We start from the raw sequence: 25,238 nt of genomic DNA, 5'->3' as shown, positions 1-25,238 counted from the left end.
CAGAGAGCATGTACTCGAACACCGAAAGGTAGTTGTTTCCATCAATATCAAAGACGGTATGGAGCAGATTCCAACAAGTATCTCTTGAGCTACTGGTAGCTCGTGAGCTAACTTTAAGTAGTTGTCCTGGATGCAGCCCAGCCTGCTAATTAAGAAGCTTTTGCTTGGTTGAATTAATATTGCTACACTAGAAATGAAAAGCATGTATTGTAGATTTGCAAAATACATTTAAGGCGGATATTTAAGTGATAAAAAAATGTGATCTTGTCTGATGTGGTCACTTATCACACTAATTGTAGTCTCGAGATAAATTTCATTGAACATAACTAGCTCTTATGACAGAAATGTTTGGAGACTGGTATGGGGCATAAACATATCTAGGGGTATACTATTTGGTGTAGCAAGCATTATATACATCTCTATAGAAAGGTATGGTGTTAAAGATAGTAATCTTGTCTCTAGATATCCACTATGACCCAGAAGATATAGATTAGACATCAGTGCACAGAAGCGTGATACGTCAGTGTCGATAGCCAGCAACGCTGTTTCTTTACTTAGATCATTCCTCTTACCCCAGGGCTTCGGATAATCAACGAGTTCCTATTGACAATGGTTTCCTGTGGATACAGAAAAGTGTGGGGGGAAAAATCACCCATTGAATTTGGAATTCAGGTAGTGCATTCTGACAGAGATCAGTACATTGTGTGTGAAGAATGTAAGACTGCTAGCTTTGAAGATTTTTTTTTTTTATTTCCAATAAGTGAAATTAATTAATCAGGCAACTGCTGGAGACAAAAAAAACCTTGGATATGAAGTAGTGCAATTTATTCCTAAGGATACATTTACCATAGTGAGATATTAATGCAAAACATTACCTTACAGAACAGATGCTTTATTACAACAAGTCCGTACTTTTTATATATGTCTAAAGCCATAACAATGCAGTTGAAGACTTAACACACAAACATACCTCAGTGCAATTTATATATAGTGCACTTTAAGTAAAGTGGTTAGGGTAAGCTTCTAGAAACGTCAGACTAAGAAGTTTTATAAAATATATGCTTGTCCATGGGATGGAATGCTTCTTAAATCTACTTGTCCTGTAACAAAATCCACTTGTTCTTTGGTTGGAAACTTACTCCCGACAAGGGCAGATATAAAATGTTTTCCAGGGTGGGAAAAGCGATTGTAGGAAAAGTGAACTTGCAAACACTCAGTAGATTTTTGCATGAGCAAACATACACATGCTTATTTGCTCATGCTAAACGCAGTTCACAACCTTCTTGTACAAGTACGGTTTCCATGCCTACTTCTATAAATTCATCATATTCGTTGTTAAAATATATAGCTGCATATATAGTTAACTTCCCTGTGAAGGACGGTATTCCGCTCCATCACAAGGAGCACATAGGGACAAAAAGTAGTTTTCCTTTAGTGCCAGTCCCTAATATGTTAACCTGTGTTTTTTTAGACAAAAAACATTTTTGCTTTTAGTCCATTTTTTGAGGGGTGCTTTGGTGAGGGGCAGTAGCTCCCACAACAATCAGGTTTTACAAAAACTATATTGAAACAAAACACACATTGAGGGTGTCAATTAGCTCAAGACCAGTTGCTTTGGGAACATTATTTATATTAACCATAATCATGCTGATTTTAAACACATTTTTTATTATTAATATTTTTTAGAAATACTGGCGTGTTTCGAACACATTTTACTAAATGATGCCTCAAAGAAATTGTACCTAAAATTGCAGTTTAGCTAAATGCTTTTCTTCTCGTTGCAATGCTTTGTGTACATTTTATTTTGAATGCAAAGAATCATCAATATTGCTTTCAGGTTTATGCGAGTATTTGCATCTAATCAGAAAATATTCTAGGAGCATTATAGGTAGCCTCAAATTGTTAAACTTTGTAAACATGTGTGTACATGTTTATACTGGAATCATTGTCAGTAGTGCAAGCCAAGCTCACAGCATTTCCTTAGAGCACCCACCCTATTAATAAAGACTTTCCGCTAATGAACTTTTAATACAATTTGAAAAGCATAAATCTTACCTTAACTGCAGACAATGCTCTTTCAAAGATCGATAATATAATATTGTGAACTGGCTGGCAAAGTACGTCAGAGGTTGGGCCTACTTGTCCAATGGCCAAAATAAACATGAAAACTTGATGTCCCTGACCCTTAATATTTTTGTCCAAAGTGTCCGGTGATGAATTCGCTGCCACACTAATCCCTCATTTCCTAGCCATGTACCAGTCTTCTATGGAAACCAAGAAATTACCACAAACACTGTGCGAAGCGGTCATTATCACCAGGGACGGACTGGTGATGCCGGGCACCAGGCAATCCCCTGGTAGGCCAGAAGGGGTGAGGGCCGGTTTCTTCACAGTGGGATGTTTTTTTCAAATCGGCATCCAGCAACAAAATCAGAAGGCCGTCCTGCCAGGCCTGCATCCGTGACACAGAAACAGAGTCAGTCTCTCTGCTCTGCGGGGAAAAAGCACAACTGCCGTTGGTGAGGTGATCTCATCTCACAAATGGCAGTGGTGCTTTTTACCGGCACAGACAGAGATGCAGTAGTTGGGTTGAATTTAGTAGTGCGTGAGTCATACACGCACTACTAAATTCAACCTAAGTTACCAGCCTAGCAACTGCACTGTGCGTGTGCACTGCACAGGGACAGGGTGCACTTCCAGGGCCATGCCGCTACCACCACTCGTGACCAGGCACAGAGGCACCTGGCCTTCCTTAATGTAGGCAGTGATGTAGGAGGGGGAACAGATCATTCATTGGTCAGAGTTGCGTGTCACACGAGTCTGACCAATGATCTGCGCCCCCTGTCGCCTGCTCTGCAGAGAAGCTAGTTCCCCGGGCCTTGAGCTGGTTTACTTCACAACTGGCAACTTAAGGTAAGTAAAAAAACGTCCCCTTTACAGAAGGTTTGCCAGAGCAAAAGAATTACATGCACTGAACGTGTATTTTCTATTTGCACAAAGCGGTAATCCTGCATTACTGTAAATGATCCAAACGTATTCACACAAGGGCCCTTTTTAAGGTTAAAATGGAAAAATACATGATAAATATGCGATATTAGGCTTACTGCACCTTTAAAACGATTTTGCTACTTTTTGCAGATATTGCCGCAGTGCAAATGTAGTAAAAGAGCTTTTGTTTGTACAAAAAACATTCCATTTCGCACAAGCAAGGTGTGTGTGCTAACATTACAAATTTAAACGCAGAACAAGAAAATAAAACACTGTTTCGGATTGTTATTAGTAATCCCCTGTTTCCCCTGTCTTTTTGCCCTCCTGGTTTTGACTCTGTTTTTGCTGGTATAGTGTCTCTGTGCACTTTCCCATTGCTGTTTAAGTGTTAAAGTACAGGTGCTCCTGTATAAATTATTATATGAATCGGTGTTTCCATGATTGGCATATTTGATTTACTAAGTAAGTCCCTAGTACAATGCCCTGAGAGTGCCAGGGCCTGTAAATCAAATGCTGCTAGGGGGCCTGCAGCATTGATTATGCCACCCACAGAAGCAGCCTATTTAACCATGTGTCAAACCTTTGCACGATTGTTTGAGGTTAAGTGTGTTTTCAAATGTCTTTATACTGAGAATAAATTGGTTGTATTGAAATTCATGTTTCGTGCTCGACATTTCATTTTTTGGTATTCTCTGTAGAATATTTGTGATTTATGACTGTTTTGACTGGGTATCCCGGTGCACCATAAGGTCATCATTTACTATGCTTTAAAAGTTAGTACAATTAAATATGTAATGAAAAATGTTTTGAAAAATGCATTGTTTTGGCCTTTCTGTCTCCAAAATGTTCTTGGTGGGGGAGAACCTCCCCAACTTCCCCTAGTAGTGGTCGCTCACTGCGCTTCCTCACTCCACACTGTATGGGGGCTAGTCTCACTAATACTTTGTGCTCTCTGATTCACTACATATGTGTCTATTTTTGGTGTTCTCTGCAAGAATGTTTATGGGTACACATGACTGGATAACCTGGTGCTCTTTAAGGTCATTATCTACTATTTACTGTGCTTTGAAAGTTAATAGAATAAAAGAAGTAGTGAAAAATGTGCTGCAAAATGCACCCTTTTGGTCTGCCTTTTTAAAAACTTTTTGGGGGGGGGGGGGATCCTCTCAAACCCCCACTAGTAGTGGTCGGGCACGGTCTCTGCGCTCGCTCGCTACGTGTCCCGGAGCTGGTAGGGAAATATTTGCCAGGGCTGCTTTCAGTTCCCAGTCCGGCCCTGATTATCACCATATTAAAACCCAGCAAGTCAGCCACTTCATGTGATTCATATAGGCCACTCCCCATGATTAATGTAGATAACAGCTTTCCAAACATTTCATGTTGGTGACACTTTTTGGAGATGCATCATTTTTGGGACAAGGTAAAGCAGTGTAGCGAGCAAGCCCAAACCACCTAAGGGGGTTGGAGGGGTTGTCCCCCTGAAGAAAATTTTGAAAAAAAAGTGGGCAAATGGTGTATTTCTCAAGCAAATTTGAGCAAGCAGGAAGGTCATAAAGCAATTGTAAATTTGTTCTAACAAAGACAGTGACTGGCAAAACTGGGTGTAAGGTTAGGTTTGTGCCTGAAACAAGAATATAATCATTCACACATTGACACATGCCCCAGTGATTTACGGCACTAAAAGGGCAGGTGCACGCACTGCAAACCCTTTCAACCATGCACAAAATCCACCTGCTGCCGAGCGAGCGTAGCAAGCGATCCCGAAGCACCTAAGGGGGGTTCGGATAGGTACTCCCCCGGAGAAAATTTTGAAAAAAAAATGGACAAATGGTGCATTTTCAGGCAAATTTGAGACAGCAGGAAGGTTAATAAAGCAATTGTGAATCTGTTCGAACAAAGACAGTGACTGGCAAAACTGGGCGTAAGGTTTGTGCCTGAAACAAGAATATAATCATGCACACATTGACACATTCCCCAGTGATTTACAGCACAAAAAGGATGGGTGCACGCACTGCCAACCCTTCCAACCATGCACAAAGTCCGCCTGCTACCTTGCTGAATATGAGTTATACAAAAGTCCGTTCAGGAAGGGGAAATTGTGAGTGGTAAAATAATCATGCAACTGATCAGCTGGTCTCTGAACATTGAACTCAGGTGGGACTGCTCTCCGCAGCGCGCCAAAAGCCAACAGAAAATAAGACGAGTTATATGTTTTTCCATTCAGCACTTTGGGGTAAAATTAACTGCATATAAGAAATAAGGACAAATACATATCTCATAGAAATTGTAAGTATCAAAAATAAATATCAAAATGTATGGGGAAGCAAAGAGGTCTCTTGCAGCCTCAATTCAAAGAAACGTCTGGAAACTTGTATTACACGTAGCTGACGGTTTCACTGCAGGTACTGATCTGCAGAAAACACAACACATGAATCGCAGAAAATGTTTTTCAGCTCTCGCTCTTACTCACAGGCGGGCCTTGGCTATAAGTTCCCACCGTCACTGATCTTCGGGTAGGAGCACCAATCACAACCAAAGAGTTGAAGCAGCCACTCTTTTCACACTTCACCCTCCAACCACTTCAGGTTCTCTCGAGCTTAGTTTCCCAGTGATGGTTTAAGTCAGACATAGCCACTGTCAATGTACATTAGGATCACTATATCCCCATTTCTATAGTTATATGGAGAGAGAATGTGGCCTAACAGCTAGGGCGGTCGACCTCGGAGCTGGGGAACAGGGTTCGAGTCTCAACAGGGACGCTCAACATTCTGTGATTCTGGGCAAAGCCCTTAATCTCCTCGCGCCTAACAAAAATGAATGTGTCTGTCTGTAACGTAACTGGTGCTCATGTAAAGCGCTCCGATACCTTCGGGTCTAATTTGCGCTATAGAAAACTCCACCCCAAAACAAATACGGAGCAAGTGATGAGTCTGGGTCATAAAGATCACAAAGGTTTGTGCATCAACTTCCCAAATCCTAACAGTAAATGTCTGAAACAGAAAACAAGTGGGATTTTCTGAATGTCTGCATTGGAAGAAGTGATATACCTGGGGCAAGACCACTATGTATTTAAAGAAAGACCTCCTCTTAAAAATAACAAATCTTGGATTGGGTTTTATTCCATGTTAAGAGCAAGAGAGACAGAGGATGTAGCAGACATCATGCATAATTTAAATGGCAAAACGCAACCTGCCTGTTCGTGAAAATTACCAAACAATAAAATAGCCAGAGGTACCACATATCTGTATCAGAAACTCAAATTGTGCATCAACTTCTGCCTCCTTTCATAACGACAATGGCAAACTTCACAAGTAAAAATAAAATATATGAAAAATAAAGTATGAACATCGATTCTATGGCACAACCTATGTCTAAAAGGCAAGGGTAGGCGCAAGGCGTAAACCACAGTTTTGTGAGCTTCATTTTAAAAGGAGGTTATGTGATTATTTATAAGTACTTAGTTTGAATTGCAGCTCACGTGAATCACATGGCTATAATACTAATGGAAAAATCTTCTTCGCTGTTCAAATTTCTCATAACTAAACAGTACTGGCCCTACCCCCTAGCTCCCGCAAAGACCATGCCAGTGCAAACCCCTGCAGCAGCAACCATGCAGTTCCTCCCAGTATGCTAGGGCCTAACTACAGGTCAATCTAAGCACCTTCTTCGTTGGAAAATCCGTCACTGCGGGGCCTCCAGGAGATGTTTGGGTCGGCTTTACCTTATTATGGATGCGTCTGTGCCTCAGTCACACCGCATCCCCTCAGATGCAGCCTCCTCCAGTCTTTGCAGGGGGCTGCCGGGAATGGTCACCACAGACAGGCTCGTTACTCCGGTCCTGATCCAGGCACCAGCCTCACTGCTTCTCTGGCTCCAGCTTGGCCTTGCAGCCCCCAGCAGCACAAGTGTAATGCCGCTTGGAAGGTGCAGAGGTGGACCAGGCTGCAACGTGGTCCCATCACCTCACCACTGCAGCCTCACGGAGACCGAACTGCGCATGTGCTGCGCGCAGCACGCACACGCTCGCCTAGCGGTCTCCTCCTTTCTCCACGTACGTACGAACTGCGCGTTTACAGGAAGGAAGTGAGGCTCGGTCCCTGGCAGTTAAAAAATAAGTAAACTACCGGTGTCATCCCACGACACACCCACCATTTGCAGGCGACACAGTGCCGTGTCACGACACTGAGTTTGGAAAGCTCTGATGTAGATAATAAAATTTTGCCTACGCTTATCTCTAACCACCTATCGCCACTTCTCCCGGCCATAATACGAACTGACCAGTCAGGCTTTGTGCCAGATCGATCGACCGGACACAATCTCCGCACCTTCTTCCCGGTCATGTATGGGACAGACCCAAGTGAGGGAGCAGTGGCTGCCCTACTTGACGCCACCCAGGAGATTGATTCCCTTGAGTGGCCATACATATTTCAACTCCTCCAACACATAGGGATCAGCACACATTTTTTAAATATCATTAAACTTCTTTACCCGGCCCCCTTAGCCAGAATACGTGTAAATGGCCTGCTATCCAAACCATTTCCAGTTACACGGGGTACAAGACAGGGATGCCCCTTGTCCCCACTTCTTTTTGCCATAGCCATGGAACATTAATCAGCTAAACTACGCCAATACCATGCACACTGGGGACTTCAATTCCGAGAGCGAATAATCCTAGTTTCTATGTATGCGGACGATGTTCTCCTGTTTGTCAGACAGCCTCAGGAAAACTTTGAGTGTGTCATCAGGGAGGTCGTACAATTTGGAGGCCTTTCAGGCATAATGATAAACTAGACTAAATCTGTCCTCTTACCCCTAAATGATAATACGAAATAATTTGCATCTGAATTCGAATTGCAATGGGCAACAAAACCAGTGCGATATCTGGGCGTATGGCTGAGCCAAAATATTGGTGAGCTATGGCAGGCCAACTATGGTAGAGTTATCGCGTGGTTAGAGGAGAGGATTCCGTTATGGAATTGACTTCCTCTCTCACTCAGTGGTAGACTGGCCATTGTCAAGATGGTCGTGCTGCCTAAATTTCTCTCTCTCTTTATCAACCTCCCGATCCCCCTCACAATACATTTCTTCAAACAACTTAAATAAAACTTAATTTCCATCGCCTGGGCGGGTAAGCAGCCAAGAACAGCATGGGAAGTCCTCACACTACCCTTCCGCCAGGGAGGCCTAAGTGTCCCAGATTTGACACTGTATGCGCTCAAGCACATTTTCTACATTTCTGGTTATACCCGGTCAAATTTCAGGCAACACCGTTGTTGAGGCGGAGCTAGCTTCACCAGCACCATTATCCACAGCCCTTTATAAATCCTATAGATGCTCCCGGGCACCAGCGAATACGGTGGACTGCGTGAGATGGGCTTGGGACGAATTGAGAAGACATACAGCTCTGGACTGTTTATACGCCCCATCTATCCCCATCACGCGTAATCCTGCTAGACCGGCTTTAGCGGAGGATAGAACTCGAACACGGGCCCATAACAGGCACCTTTATACATATGCTGATCTATACCCGAAGTGCTAATTCTGAGTTGCACCCAAGCCGACTGACAGGCCTACACCCACAATAATTGATATGCTTCTCTATACTCAAATACAAACTACATGTAGGGCAAAACATGCTACTTTCCCGGCTCCCCCTCCAACGCTAAACACTCTGGAGCACTTACTCACGCACACTTCACACCGCAACTAAGGGTTGGAGGAAAGACCTCCAACCCAAAGTCTAGGTCCACTCTCTCCCCGCAGCTCCGCTGTGCCATCTCTTGCCTCCAGACCCCGACTTCCTCCTCAAGAGGTTCGAGGCTGCTGCCCGCTCCATCTGGGACTAGACTGCCTGCAACCACCGTAACCTATATCAGCTGTTTTTTTTCTTAATTTTTCCCTGTTGTGCCACAGTTATTGTGCCCCAGTTATTGTGCCCATCTGTGTCTTGCTCTAATTCCACCACTGTTTTTATTTTCTTGTGCTTGCTTGTTCCTTTCGCCTTTCGCCACTGCTGCCCCTGGAATTCCCCCCCCCGGAATTTCCCTGCTACTGCCTCCCAGCCTCTCCTCCCTCCCACCTCCCCTACTTGATAGCGGTCGAGCGCCGCCGGCGCGCCAAAAGCAAGCCTGTCTGCGACCGTCCGTGACCCGACCACGGCCAGCACCAGGAACCCTGGACCTCCTACTACCCATCACTACGACCACCACCCTCCTCGCACTCAACCCTGGAAGACTTAGAGAATGCCAACAGGCCTCGCCGAACACGACCTATGGCCAGTTCTCCTGCCTCCACTGCCGCCAGACCCTCACCGCCACCCTGGCCTCCAACATCGCTGACCCCAGCACCAGCGACACCCTAAAATGCATCCTCCTCAACATACGCTCCGTACACAAACACGCCATAAAAATCTGGAACCTACCCGACTCTCTCTCGCCCGTCATCGCCTTCTTCACAGAGACCTGGACCAACGCATCCTCTGCCCTTGACATCAGCACCGCCATCCCAGAAGGATACAAGATCCAGAGGAAAGACCGCCCCAACCCCCCAGGAGGGGGTCTCCCCATCGCCTACAAGAGCACCCTCTGCCTCACCTCCTCCAGCGAAACCTTAACCTCCGCCGAACACCTGCACTTCCAGATCCAGACAACCCCCAAAGCCACACTCCGAGGAACCCTTGTCTACAGACACCCCTCCCCCCCCCCCTCCGGCCACCAAACATCCTTCACCATCACCGACTTCATCGCACCCCACGCCATTGTCTCAACAAGCTGCATACTCATTGGAGACCTGAACTTCCACCTTGACAACCCCAGCAACCCCCAACTCCACTATCCTTCGTGACAACCTCGCCAGCATCGGACTTAAACAACTCGTCAACACACCGACCCACAGAGCAGGACACACCCTCGGCCCCATCTTTGCGGCAGGAAATAGCGTCCAATTCAGCCACACAACGCAGCCGCTATGGACCAACCACCACTGCGTACACTTTGCCATCAACAAACCCAAACCAGCCCAACGCCCACCACGAAGGAACTGGAGCATGGTTAACAAGCAACTTAACTCCACCCTCACCCGAGACAACCACACCTGGGCACCCGACGGAAACTACTCAAACGCCGCCAGAGAACTCCACACCTGGATCTCCAACTGCACAGACGAGCTCGCCCCGCTATGCAACCCCGAAAGAAAACGCCCCAGGAAAGCCGCCTGGTTCACCACCACTCTCCAAGAAGCCAGACGCACCTGCAGACGCCTGGAGAAGAACTGCAGAAACAACAAGACAACCGAAAACCACACCACCTACGAGCCACCAAGAGGAACTTAATCCACAACAAAATCCTGGCCAACTCCAAGGAACTTTTCAGTGTCATTCAAGAATTCACCAACCCACGCAGCGAAGCCACAGACATCACCCCATCCCAAGACCTCTGCGACAAGCTTGGAACCTATTTCCACCTCAAGATCAAAAACCTCTATGACAACTTCATCAACCATCCACCAGGCACCACAGACGGCCCCCTGCACCTCAGAAATAACAGCCAGCACACCATCTCCAACTGTACACCGATCACGGCCAAAGACACCACCTCGACCATGAAAAGCATCCACTCGGGGGCCCCCACTGACCACTGCCCCCCCCACATCTACCACAGAGTCGCCAACGCACCCGAACTACAACGCATCATCAACACCACCTTCAAAACAGGCACCTTCCCAGACGAATGGAAGCGCGCAGAAGTCAGACCCCTGCTCAAGAAGCTCACAGCTGACCCCACCGACCTCAAGAACTAATGGCCCATCTCGCTCCTCCCCTTCGCAGCCAAAGTTGCAGAGAAAACAGTCAACAGGAAACTGACACGATTCATTGAAGAGAACGCCATCCTCGACCTGTCCCAATCCGGATTCCGAAGCAACCACAGCACAGAGACCACCCTACTCGCCGCCACAGAAGACATCCGCACACTCCTGGACCAAGGCCACTCCGAAGCCCTTATCCTACTCAACCTATCAGCGGCCTTCGACACCGTCTCCCACCGCACATTAGTCGCCAGACTACACGACACAGGCATACAAGGAATAGCCCTGGACTGGATTTGATCATTCCTCACCAGAAGAAGCCAAAGGATCAGACTCCCACCCTTCCTCTCTGACCCCACGAAAATCACCTGCGGAGCCCCACAGGGTTCATCACTGAGCCCCACCCTCTTCAACATCTACATGGCCCCCCTCGCAGACATCGTCCGACAACACGGGCTCATCCTCTCACCAAAGACCCCACCACTGCCAAACTCAATTTCCGGAAAAGGAATGCAAGATGTCGCAGTCTGGATGACCAACAGCTGCCTGAAGCTCAACACCGAGAAGACATAAGTCCTCATCCTCAGTACCACCCCTTCTGCATGAGACAGCACCTGGTCGCCGACTGAACTCGGAAGCCCACCTACCCCCTCAAGAACCTCAGCATCGTACTCAACTCATCACTCACCATGAACCAACACTTCCAGCTGCTTCAACACCCTCCGCAAGACCTTCAAGTGGATCCCCCCCTGAGTCAAGGAGGACAGTCAACCACGCACTCATTACCAGCAGACTGGACTATGGAAACGCACTCTACACCGCCATCAACAAGTCCATACTCCGCAAATTCCAGACAATACCGAACACTACCACCAGACTCGTCCTCGGCATCCCCCGACACGAACACATCAGCCAGCACTTACGAAGTCTCCACTGTCTCCCTGTGGAGAAAAGAGTCACTTTCAAAATCCTCACTCACGCCTACAAATGCCTACACAACAACGGACACAAATACCTCAACAACAGAATCATCTTCCACGTACCCAAAAGAAACCTCCGATCTTCCAACCTCGCACTGGCCGAAACCTCACGCATCCACAGAGCCAGAGCAGGCGGAAGATCCTTCTCTCACATCGTAGCCAAGACCTGGAACGAGCTATTGGCAGACATCAGACGCGCCGCGCCCCCTCCCTGAACACCTTCAGGAAGACCCTCAAGATCTGGCTCTTTGGCTAAACAGATCTGTGGCCCCCCTTCCCCTCCACCCCTCTCAGCGCCTTGAGACCCTCACGGGTGAGTAGCACGCTTACAATTCCCTGAGTGATTGATTGATTGATCACTATGCAGTGACACAGGACATGTCACCAATATGCTCCCCAAAGGCATTAGACCAGTGGCAACTGGATACAGATCCGCCATCACCACAGACCAATGGTATTACTGGTGAGCGCAATCCGAGGCACTATCTCCCAACTACAGGGTGCGCCTCATACATTTCAAATTTCTAGACTATATCGCACCCCCCCTGCAGTTGAAACGCATGGGACTAAATGAGAAGGCACGCTGTGAAAGATGCGGAACACCCATGGCAACATTCCTACATCTAGCCTGGGAATGCCCCAAGATACTGACAGGGGATACACTCCACAATTCAACAAATAATAGGACACGAGATCCCCTTCACCCCACTGATCAGCCTGTTAAGATACGTTAAGGATGTGCCTATGTCTTTGTGACGCCTCACAGCTATGCTGCTATTACTAGCTAAATGACAGCTCGCTAAACACTGGGGGAGGAGGGGTCCCCCCCCACGGTTGCCTCATGGAAAAAAGAAGCGATATACTGCCAGGAACAATTGGCCCAATATTGGGAACGGATGCCCTGGCAAAACTGCCCAAAAGATATTTGGGAACCACTTCTGGCCCATCTACGCTCACAAGCTACCACATCTCCCTAACCACCACTTTTAATAATGTATTTTAAAAACCCCACAATTAATTATGGGGAAGAGTTTAACGTAGATCTGCTGTAGGATGACATAGCCCAACTTTATGACCATATTTAAAACTCAAACTATTCAAGATATCAACATAACTCCTCTTTCAGACCAGGGTGACGGTTACTTGGAAATGCTCGTTCAAGATGTAATGTCTAGCCGACGCCTGTAATGCTCTCTATAATACTGAGGATGTAAATGATAATTATCCATTTCCCTCTTTTCCCCTTCTTCCCACGTACCTCCCCTCCCATTATAGTTTACTGTTCTTATGTATGGAGATGCATCTATTGTACTGTATGCAGTTTCATTTCATAAATGCCAATAAACAAAATATTAAAAAAGAAAAAGAAAAAAAAAAAAAGGAGTCAGTGATAGAAATTCCACACCCCCTGTTGCACACACAGACAAAATGAACAAAATGTCTTTGACTAACCTTTGAAATAATTGTGTGAACATAAAGAAATACAAAATCCCTCCAACTGTGGTGAACAATATCTACGAATAACCAATCAATGTCAAACGAAGTAGCTCAGAAATGAAAAGGTGGGGAAGACAGTCGAGGCAAGATGGCGTCCGAGTAACTCGCCTGTAATCTCCTCTTCCCACTACACTCCTCGCTCAGCGGTGTTCCTGTCGCAGGAAGAGAAATGGACCCCAGATTTAACCAGCAGTAATGCCAAACCACGGCGGCACATCTACTCCCCCCAAAATTACGTTAATTCATTTGGCGGGCGCCTGGATCGAAACACGGTGAAACGGAGCAGGCGGCAATCTTCATCCTGGTTCTTCCGATAGCGCCGCAGGAGCCGATTTACCCTGAACCACCCACCAAACCGCTCACCTGACTAGCAGATACTCTTGGACTGATGGCGGGTAGAAGAGGCAATACGCTCAGGTCTAAGAACGACGCTGCAGCGGCAACCTTGGCTTCATTTCCAGCCGGCACCTCCAAGACGTCTGCTCACCCAGAGCACTCACAAGAGACCGGTGTTGAGGGGAGAGGCAGGAGAAGAGGTGGTGATGCAGTCAGCATTGGAGGGAAGCCCAGCTAAAACCCGAGCTGTGAAGGAAACGGCACTGCAAATACTTAAGTCCACCAGCAATTTCTGACACCAAGCTTAATAAAAACCCCAGAGTGTCATGAGATGCTCGCTGCTGCCTCCTTGTCTACAACTACAGTTGCCCCTGCACAGTTGGATGAAATTGCCAGGGGAATCCCTATCCGAATAAGAATTCTAGAGAAAGTGGGGACATGACTCAGGTATACAGTCTAAGAGTAATTCCAGAGAGTGAATTACTTTCTCACACAATTTTTGAAAATACACTTCCTAACACTATGGTCACGGAACAGGATGGACTCGAACAGCTGGGAAGGCCCCCTGTTAGCCTCCTAGGTACTGCTAGCATAATTTTGTCAAAACCGGGCTCTCTGGGTTCTTTGGGGGGTGCGAAGTGGATCCCCTCTCCGGATCCAGTGGGAGGGGAGAGGGGGAGGGGGAGAGAAATTATTCTCTTTCACTGACAACTCTGACTCTTCAGTACCGGATCTAGATTCCTCAAGCCCCACATTATCGTGTTCATCCAGCCGTGATTCCCTGGACAAGTCTGTTATTCATCCCAGACGCAAGAGTCGCTTGAGTGGACGAAGAGACAAGAGGAAATCTATAAGCATGGGAAAAAAACATGAAGGGAGTGGCGAGAACACAGTGACCCGACGTGAAGGCTCACCCAGGAAAGATACCCCCCCAGGCTGAGATGGGACTACCACTAAATCCAACTACTCGATCAGCAAGAGGGCGGGGTTGAATGCTCAGGACAAGTATCTAGTGACACGGTGAACCGTCAACCTCCATTATTCTGGCAGCCATCAAACAAATACAAGAAGAGGTCAGGAGTGATAAGAGGCATGCTAGGCAGGCCACACAAAAACTACAAAGCTCTGTCTGGAAAATAAGCAAAACCTACTCTGAGATCTCTGATAGGACGACTATGGTGGAAGCACGAACAGAGACCCTTGAAGCAGAGGTAGCAGAGTTAAAAACTTTGTGTATTTCTCAGGACCCCAAACTCACTGATAAGATTTGGAAGCTCGAGGTTCAGGAAAACAGACAAAGGAGGAATAACCCGAGACTGCTGGACATTCCAGAACGGGTTGAAGGCGGAGACCCTAGAGGCTTTGGAATCAGGCTCCTGAGAGGCGCCTTCCCCAGACTTGTGGGAGTGGGCTGGAAAAAAGGAATCCAGAAGGCGCACAGGTTTCCCTAATCCTCAAGTCACAACAAACCAGCAATAATGCATATCCTCAAGTGGTTTTGCTATATTTTGGCAACTTTTTGCTAAGACAGACCATTTATGATCAGGCACATCCCAATTCTGAAAAAGAGTTTGAGGGAGTCTAATTTTTCGCTCGGCCAGATTTTGCTCAGGCCACTGTTGAGCACCGGTGGTGTTTAAGACAGATGACTTCACCCTTTCACAAGCTTGGGGCCGAGGTTTATTTATAAAACCCACCAAACTTGAAAGTGGTTTGTAAGGGTTGTGCAAGAAGCTTCTTCTCGGAGGTGCAGGCACAGGAATATTTGGATGAGCTGAATGGGGGGTCTCAGCCTAAGGCACAAATATGAGGGGGTGGGGGGGAAAGAGCCTGGAGAGTATGGGTGGTCATACTTGGGGGGCAAAAAAAAAAAAAAAGAGAGAAGTAAAAAGGGGAAAAATGTTTTGGGTTGTGAAGAAAGGGTGATTGAGGTTAAAAAAAAAAATTAAAAGAGGGGAAAACCATAAGGGGATAGAAAAGCTGGGGAGGAGGGGGAAAAAAGAAATCTATAGGGTGTTTTATTCCGACTGGGGGGCGGGGGGAGCTGGGGAAGCGTTTCCTGGGACTTGGATACCATCACTCAGGCCGGGACTGACTGCCTATTGGATGGGTAAGGAGTTTGGGTGGGGTTTTTTGGGGGAGGGGGTTTGGGTAGGAGGGGGTGGGTCCCATCCGCTCAGAAGGAAAATCGGTAGAAATTATAAATTACTTAGGAAAATGAATAAGCCTGGGAGTGTTGTCACTTTTATACTACAAACTAGGGACCAGATAGCGCTCTCCTTTTTGTTCAATAGATTAAATGGGTCAAATACAAAGGGTATGTATTGCCTCCATTAACGTCTGTGGCCTGAACGATCCTAAAAAAAGATAAAGAGCTGCAATAGGAATACATGTCCTGAAGGCAGATGTTGTTTGTTTACAAGAAACACACGCTGAAGCCTCACAAAGGGATATTCTAAACACTATGGTATATAATCTTATTGGTTCAACGTCACAAGGGGCACGTATGGGGGGTTGCAATTCTGGCAAATTGATTGAAATTTACACATGTGGATACTCAGGGTCAATGGATTGTGGTAGTCTGTCATGCTACTAGCGGAGCTAAATTTACCCTCTGCACAGTGTATGGTGGCATCCTGGATAATCCCTCTGTTATCGACCAAATATCCCAGGAATTGATATCTCGGACCCTACCCATAGTTCTGTGTGAGGACCTGAATATCAACCGCCAGACTGATTGGAATATACTGGCTCAGTTTTCATATGCCGGCCAGAAACCCAGAGTATTTAAAGCCCTAGAAGGGTTGTCTAAAGAACACAGGTTGTTTGATGTCTAGGCTAGATTAAAACCAGCAGAGCATGGTTATACATATGTTTCTGCTCCGCATTCTACACATGCCCGTCTGGATTATTTCTTTGTCTCCAATCGACTCCTCGCTGCTTGTAAAAACGAGAGATACCTCCGGTTTTTTCGGGTCATAACCCTCTAGTATTCAAAATCCAAAGAATGGGGGTAAAACTAGAAATGCATGGAGCTTTGAGCGTGGCTTGCTCACTAACGAAGACCACTGTACACATATCAGCAAGATCCCAACATACTTTAAAGAGAATGTTGGTAGTGCCACACTGAGTATAGTTTGGTATACATTCAAGCCCTGTTTAAGAGGTGAGACACTTAGATTTTCACTGAACCAGGCAAAGACAGAGAGGCAATACGTGCAGACCAAACAAGATAGCTTTGCCGTAGCGGAAGAAAATCTGATTAGTGTGTTGCAGCAAGGAGGGGAATTGAAAGAAGCCCAGGTTAGGGTCAGAAAAGCCAGGCCTGCAATAAATGCAATTTTTGCAAACAGAGCAGCAGAGAAATATACAGCCTGGAAGGAGAGAACATATGAATACAGTGAGCAACTCGGGCATCATCTGGCGGTCAGAGCTAGGCAGAAAGGCTTGAGTAGTGAGATACGAGAAATTTGTGAACCTAATCTCGGGTTAGGATCAGATTCAAATAAAATCAGAAGCGCTTTTCAAACTTATTATCAAGCCCTATATACTGAAGATATTAGGAGCAGTTCACCATATATTGAGGAATTTCTTCAAACGGTGCTCGGAAATAACTTGTCCATCACAGAAGGGGAGTCTCTAGAAGGAGAATTATTATGGGAGGAGATTCTTTTAGGTCTTTCCAGCTTATCCTCCGGTAGAGAGACAGGAATGGACTCTGTCCTCTCTCCATATTATAGAATATTCGCCCCTCTACTTAAAAATCATTTGACTGTACTATTTAATCAAATATACGATGGTACTACTCCCCCGCTTTCGTGGTCTGTTGCTAAAATTGTAGCATTTCTGAAAAAGAACAATTAGCTGTGGAGTTAGGGTCATATCAGCCGATGACACCAATAAATAGTGATTCGAAAATATGCTCTAAAGTGTTGGCAATGAGATTAGCCCAGGTCATAGCAAAACTGGTGGCAAGTCAACAACACTGATTTATTGCAGGGAGGGATACCACCGACCATATTAGTGATTTCACTGTTCAATGCAGTGTCAGGAGACCCTATGGCTTTAATATTACTCAACACTGAAAAATCATTCAATACGGACTCTTGGCAATATCTTTGGAAGGTTATACAAACAAGGGGTAGCAGTCCAAGATTTATACAGGGAGTGAAAGCTTTATATTATAACCTGGTAGCAAATGTTTCCATTTCTGGGGGTATGACAGAACCGGTGCCGATTACCCTTGGGACTTGGCAGTGATGTCCTTGTTCTCCACTCCTGTTCGTTTTATATATTGATCCAACTATAAGAAAGATCATGCAGAGTATCATAACCCCTCCTATAATCCTCCAAGGATTTGAAAGTAAAATCTTAGCTTATGCGGACGATATCGCAGTAGTAACTCCCAATCCAGAAACAGCCATTAAAGCAATAGAGATGAAGTATGCCTCTTTGCGGGCATCTTGGGCTTCTCTCTGAATAAAGAGAAAACTCAAATCGTTATTAACGATAAAATTGGATGGGCAGATAAATGAGTAAGCAGTCAAGCAATATATTTAGATGTCTGCATATCCTCTAATGTGGGGAAGATCACAGATTTAAATCTAGAGCCTGTGTTAGCTAAAACTAAGAAAGATCTATTAAGGCTGAACAATTTAAATCTTACTATGATTTGCTGGAGCATTCTTTTAAAAATTATCTTATTTCCAAAAATTCCATATTTTTAAAGATGAATCCCCTTGGAATTTTCCAACAGCTGGCTTAAAGTGTTCAACGCTATTTTTTCGAGATTTTTATGGGCCTATACCAAACCTAGGAGAGCATTAAGGTACTTATCACTTCCAAAAGAAAGAGGTGGGTGGGCACTACCAAATCTTAAACTATTAATTTGGCCACGATGCTGCAATATAGCTGTATCTTATTGATGGATTCTCCATCTCCATCTCTATTGAAGGATTCCCCACAAACCACCCCCACTATTTATGAACTATTAATAGGACAAGAAGCGCAGGGATGCCTCTGGAGGCAAATAGAACAGAGTTACTACAAAAAGGTACAGTTTAAGTACCTTCTGGGAGCCTTTAAGATAATGACAGTGCTGCGGAAGTTGCTCGGCCTACGGAGATTAAATTTCTATACCCCGATTCAGAACAATTTGATTTTACCCGTTATCTTTAGGGATGGTTATATTCAAAATTGGGTATCAGCTGGTGTAGATAAACTGGGTGTCTTCTTTTCTCCACATGGCCTGGTCACATTTGATGAACTGAAGACAGAGTTTGCCATTAATAACAAGGAATTTTTTTAAGTACCTACATACATGGGATTTTTTACAATGTAAGGGGGTGGGCCTATTGGTTTTGACAAGAGAGCTGGTTGAAAATTTACAGGCATAGACTCATATACGTATCAGGACATTATATCAACTATTAAATATTGAAATGAAGGATGGCCTTGATAAGGTCTCCCGAAAATGGCAAGAAAAGATGGTAATTTCAGAAGCCGATTTCTCACGAGCTCTAAGTACATCTCATACTGTTTTAATGTCTGCCAACCTACAGGTGCAGTTTTATAAGACTTATTTTTTGCTATATTATACACCTGCGAGAATTGTGAAATGGGGTACGGGCCGTGGGACAAGTTGTCCTTGCTGTGCATCGTCTTGTGCCAATATAGTCCCTATGTTCGCCACTTGCACTTTATTAAGTCCTGTCAAAAATGAAATTCAAGATTATGGTAAGATTATGGTAAATTAAATATAGAAATTTTATTGACCCCAAAATTGATCCTATTTGGACTATCTGATGAAGGACAAATGCATGACACTGAACTATTCCTTGCAGTTGCAATGGCGATTTCAAGATTGGCAATTGCCTCGGCATGGCTCAATCCACAACCTCCACAGGTTTCATATATGGCTGGCTCGCTTACTAGCAGTTTGTATTCTTGAGAAAGCGATTTATGCAAGAAAAGGCCATAAAGCAAGGAAAAAAGGGTTATCAATCTGGGCCCCTTTAGCGAAGTGGGGAACATAAACTAATACCTTTTGCCAAGCATTTTGTCTGGCAAAGTTTTTAGCAACTTTCGTTGTCCTAACACTTGCACTTTAAAAACAGCTTGTTCCCAGTATTTTTGAATTTTTTAATATGTGTGGTATATTTATTCCTAACCCAACAGATTTGATCTGCTCTGTTTTGTTTTGTATTGGTTGAAAAGATCAAAGAAAAAGAAATGAAAAGGTGCACTGTATTATTGGAGAATAAGTAATCAGTTCAAAACTGAAAATTCGTTAGAAAACGTCTGCCGTTTCTATGAAGCAAACATCCTTTTGAAAAACTGGTTAAAAAATAACGCATACCTCACTGATACAGAGCTCTAGAGAGGAAAGTGTTTGGACACAATCAAAGCTCTGGGAAACAGCAACTGACAATGAATGGAGGTATTTGTAGAGCGCGACTGTCACTCAGAAGAGAGCTTCCTGGTGCTGTGATACAACAAATTCCTGAGAGATTGAATTAGATTAACAACCTACAGAGTGTCAGAGGCTCAGAAGAGCCAGCTTTTAAGCTCTTTTATTAAAAATGCTTCTGCATCGATGGAACGAATAGTGCTAGGAAAGAGGTTCCATGCCTTGGAACCTAGAACTGCAAGGCATTTTCTGCCTCGAGATTTCAATTGAAAAGAGGGCAGTTTTAGAAAGGTTAGCACAGGAAGATCATTGTGTCTGTTGGGGGAGATAGTGGCAAAACCGGTCACTAAGGCATTTAGGGCCTGTAGTATTGAAAACTCGGTGCACTGTCAGGAGTGATTCAAAGAGGGAAAATGGTTCAGTTATCGGTTATCAAAAACTTTTGAACTTCATAACACAATTAATAACGAGACGATCGAACAAGAATAGACTTAAACCTACAAAAAAAAAATCTAATAATGAGCCCTGGTTTGATCATGCCTGCAGACAAACGGGTGGGGCTGGGGACTAAAAAGCTTCATCCAAATGAGAGCAACAGTTGAAGACATTAGAACAGCAAGGAATAAAATACAAATCTAATAGAAAAAAGGATTCGGCAATACAAAAGAGGTGGAATGATTTAGAGAAAGTAGATACCGATAATTGTTCCACGACATCCTGAATGAAAGTTTGCGAAGGAAAACGGGTCAGAAGGAATCTCTTGGAAGAAATATCAACGAAGAATACTGGATGTCACTTCCCAAAAAGTCTTTGCTATATAACACTCTCCTAGTTGACTAGCGACTTGATCAATTCTGTTCAAATGCTCACCTTTCCACAAAAAAGACCACAGTTTTGTAAAATAAAGTACAATTGGAGCTAAATTTGAAGACATCTTTCATGAGGAATACTGGCTATAGTAGAACTCCTCGATGAAATTCCCCGGGTCTGCATAGATGATCCCACCTGAAGTTTATAAACTGCATCCAGAATGGTGGGCAAATATTTTAGTTATAATCTTTCCAGAGATTTCAATCACGGGAACATGCCTAAGCTCCTGTCGGAACAGTGTCATCACCCCGCTTTATAAGAAGGGACAAAAGAACGATCCAAATTCATACAGACCTATCAGTCTTTATTGAAAGACTAAAATATATGCAAAATTGTCACTCAGTGCTATTGCCAATTACTTTCTTTGAAACTAAACATTCTTAATACAATCCAAGGTGGCTTCAGGGAAGGCTTCTCAACTGTAGACCAAAAGTTCATATTTCTGCGCATTGTCCACAAATGTAATACAGCAAAAGACGATGCCCCTGTATGTGGCCTTCTTGGATTTCACTTCAGCGTTTGACTTCATCCCAGGACAAAGAATATGGCTTAAGCTCTCATGGTTAGACCTTTCTCCAACTCTACTATCACTTAAAAGTATTCTGTACACGAAGACAACTTTGCGATTCTTATTAATGCAAATCAATACAATCACAGAGCAACCAGTATGATGTCACTCTCGAGATCCATACAAAGGCTGTCCAATCCATAGCTCTCAACCTACGGAGTCTGCCAGGAGAGTTACAGAGGCCGGGTTATTTAAGGTGGACCATACTGGGAAATGAAAAAAGGGTAAATCCAAAGTTTGGGCGAACCCATTTAAGTCTTTGGGCAGCATTTAGCAAGTTAGATTCCAGGACTTTCTGGGGGCTTCTATGCTGGCTGGGTGACAACTCTCCAAATTCGAGCGAGTTGCTGAATATGAAAATGTGCCACCCCTAATAAGTTCATTCTGATCTACTGGAAAATAAAAAAGGGTTCCCAAATGCATAACAGTCAGCTGTCATTCTTTCACAAGGGTACTGCCGGTTATAGGGATGGAGTTATTAACCTTTTTTTTGTATATTACTGATGTTGTTTCGCCTATTCTCTTTTGCAGCACGTTACGTTTAAGCATGCATGTCCTCGGCACCAAAACCACCCTCGTGTGATTTTTAAAATTCTAGGAACAGCAGCCTTGCGAAGTACCATGTATCAGGGGTTGGACTAACTTATTTTAGTGCTGGTGTCCCCATTCACGCATTGAAGTGCAGTAGTCACATTACAGTGCCCCCCCGGATAACTCGGAGAGGAGGCTGACTCTACTTGCGGTGAGTGCCACTGCAGCTACGGAGAGCATGCTTGTGCTTAAACTGTCCGGTCTTCACCACCACGTCAAGCCAAGCATAGCCCAACTACCACGTGTCAGCACGGCGTGTGATGGTCAATCATAAACAACAATATTTATTATTCCCCTCATTGGGCTCCACACAGGTCTAGGGTGAGGGCCAGTGGCTTGCTTATTATGTTCTAGCGGTGCCTGGCCCTCTGCGACCACACACGGTAATTGTCCCCAAAAGCAGACACTCAGGCGGCAGCTTTTACGCACACCCCACCTCCAGAGTGGCAGCTTTTCCCATGCACGACCAAGAGAAGGTCTTGCTCTCTGACTGGAGGAAGAAAGCTCAGTGGTTGACTCAACACTGAACTAATCCCAGTAGTCGGGGCTGAAAATGAAAATATTTTGAGGGATTAAGACATCTGCTGCAATCATCTTTATGTACCCAGCAAGTTCCATGGGATAATTGTGGTTGATGCACTTCCTGGACGATCTGTGTCCAGTCTAGTCAGACCTTTGACTCCTCAGCTAGAAGAGCTGATGTGCCTGCCGCCAAGCACAGTGTGCAACAGGCTGGACACATATTTGTATTTTACCACTTAATGTCTGGTAGCTGCAAAGAGATGCTTACTTTATTTCTTTTCAATATATGTAATTATTCTAATGTTGCTAAGAATGTTGCTTCTGGGCAGTGATAACGAATTTCAGGCGCTTTACGAAGTGCTATATATAATAATTAGTATTAGTTTAATTACTCAAACAGGCAAATACATATGTTTACAGTACTTGCCGTATTTTTTACACGCAAGCACGGCTGGGAACAGTTTTTAAAATTGCCCCATGGGTTAGTGACCCTCTGTTTCGGGTGTTTTAAAGCAGCTTTAATGCCCTTTCAGAGCTCCGTATTGCTCAAAAGGGTGTAATGTGTAATTTGTATGTCTTTACATGTAATCCCATTGCTTGATGTTCAGTCGTGATAAAGTGTTACTCGAGGTGTCATACACTTAGCAGTGAAATGTCATCGATATGCATACAGAAACTTTGGAAATGTTACACATAAGCAATTTGAAAATTGAGCAACTATTCGACAGTGTAAACAATGAGAAATGTGTAGCCAATGCATAAAGGAGAGTTGTATTATACTCCCTAAAGAGAACATGCACCCCCACCCTAAACCCTGTATTATAAGTAAAAAGAGCTGTCTGAATTCAACTTTCACCTCAAATTTCGATTTATCAGGAACAGGAGTCAGCAGCACCGCCCACGCGAAAGCTCAAAGAATAGACATTCCCAAGCACAATCTACTGTCTTGTTTCCAAACAGCTGCAGGTTCCCGCGCGTGAATAGGATTGGCCCTTCCGGACACCGTAGCCGAAGTCACAGCGGCGAGAGTAACAAACCCGCCATCTTAGCGTAGTGTGCTCTTCGGCAAAACCAAATTCAAGCTTGACGTATTTGTAAACGACGTCATATATTTACGATTTATTTTAATGCCACAAAATACGAAATGCCAGAATTAGGTATTTTAATGAGTTTCTTTTCAAATATAGTTGCTATGTTTTTTGTGATATTTTTTAAAGAGAACAAAAATATTTTGGCAATATATGAAAACATTAAACTTGACTGCTTCTGCTATTTATATTATATGAGTAGATTTGAACATTAACAAGCTTCGAGGCGACTAACAGGGAAAAAAATTGCCCCATCCGCAGTATATACATATGGCGTCCGCTTTTCGAAAAGTGGACCGGCTTCGTTACCTGAGTTGTAGGGATGCATGCAACGTCTAAAACATTATTTCGTCAAAAAACATTATTTCTCATTACATCTCTTTTAGATAACCGCGTACTTTTCACTTTCGTCATTCTTCTTGGTACATGGTGCCTCAATTTGTTTGTGCAATTAGAGTTTCGTGTTGATGTGTGTTTTTGCACTGCTCTCCTGGCATGATTGGTTTCTTCACAGCAGAGCGCCTGGTGTCGTTTTGCATTTCTTTTAAAAGCCACTAGATGGGGGTAATAGAATTGATTGTGCATACTGAAGTAATTTCCTCGGAATATTGTTTCATTTTTTTCTCCTTTTTGGGGAGTTTACACATTTGTAGGTCTGGCTGTATCAAGGCATTAAAAAGCTACTTACGAGGCAGAATACAGCACATTTTGTGACAGTATTACTTCTGTATTTTGTCATTTTTGCACAGGTTAGCACTCTCTGGGCAAAGGTTTCACCTCATTAGTACCAGCAGTTTAACACCCAAATATAGCAAAATGCAATAGAAAGTGGGCAGTCAACCTTTACAAAGGGTCTTCCACTGTGTGGTCAACAACCTTTATATTAACTTTTCATAATAAACAGAACATGCCAGGAGCCTTATTCATTTGCTTGCTATCATAAACAAACCAGTTGTGCATTATGAGCGCAGGGCCATTGGAGTTAGATGATTTTGAGGTTGATGCATTTTCCACATAATGCATCATCTGTTACATAATCTCCAGATAAAAAAAAAGAATAATTTCTAGCTCAAACAATCAAAAGTGACTACAAATGCAGCAGTTAAGATAAAGGTTGTTGACAAGATGCATTTACTGTGAAAAGCATACGTTAAAGTCATTTATGGATGGATTGGTATTACTTAGTATTTCTTCGCTCTCCATGTGGATCCACATCGACTGACTGCAACGACCTGGAGTGGCATTACGCCCGAAATTTAGAGAATCCTTAAGAAATCTATTGACCAAGACGACCTGATCTACAAATATAATCTTATAACCGCCCTGAGGAAGCCCCAGGCCGGATGGCCATGTAAAGGGGTGAAAAACGTGTTGGCTGTTTTTTCACTCACTATCACTGATAGAGTGACAACACCGATATAAAAAAGCTACAAAATGAACAAATGTGTGATTGGAATTTTTCCATAAAAAAATATAGGAAACAAATCTTGCCCTGACAATTGTGTTTGAACTCTATTTATGGTGTGTTGGCCTGATGAACGAGCTCATTCAACTCTATAACATAGGTCGTAACAGCTAATTGCAAA

The 25,238-nt window shown here is 44.3% G+C and overlaps 1 protein-coding gene across 2 annotated transcripts in view; it reads right to left on the bottom strand.

The window, feature by feature from the left end:
• LOC146859283 (uncharacterized) overlaps positions 1-23,556 on the bottom strand; it is a 101,914-nt gene extending 78,358 nt beyond the window's left edge. Inside the window, exons 1-2 of one of the 2 annotated variants that reach the window (XM_085649964.1) lie at positions 23,421-23,556; positions 573-617 (exon numbers count right to left, since the gene is read on the bottom strand). The gene's annotated coding sequence lies outside the window, so the exon portion shown is untranslated. The remainder of the gene's footprint in view (positions 1-572; positions 618-23,420) is intronic. The other variant, XM_085649965.1, reaches the window with a different exon arrangement.
• Positions 23,557-25,238: the final 1,682 nt, after the last annotated feature.

The sequence above is a fragment of the Triturus cristatus genome, chromosome 3_2 (genome assembly GCF_964204655.1).
Source record: "Triturus cristatus chromosome 3_2, aTriCri1.1, whole genome shotgun sequence".
NCBI classification, from domain to species: domain Eukaryota; kingdom Metazoa; phylum Chordata; class Amphibia; order Caudata; family Salamandridae; genus Triturus; species Triturus cristatus.
This window is presented reverse-complemented; position numbering and strand designations above follow the sequence as displayed.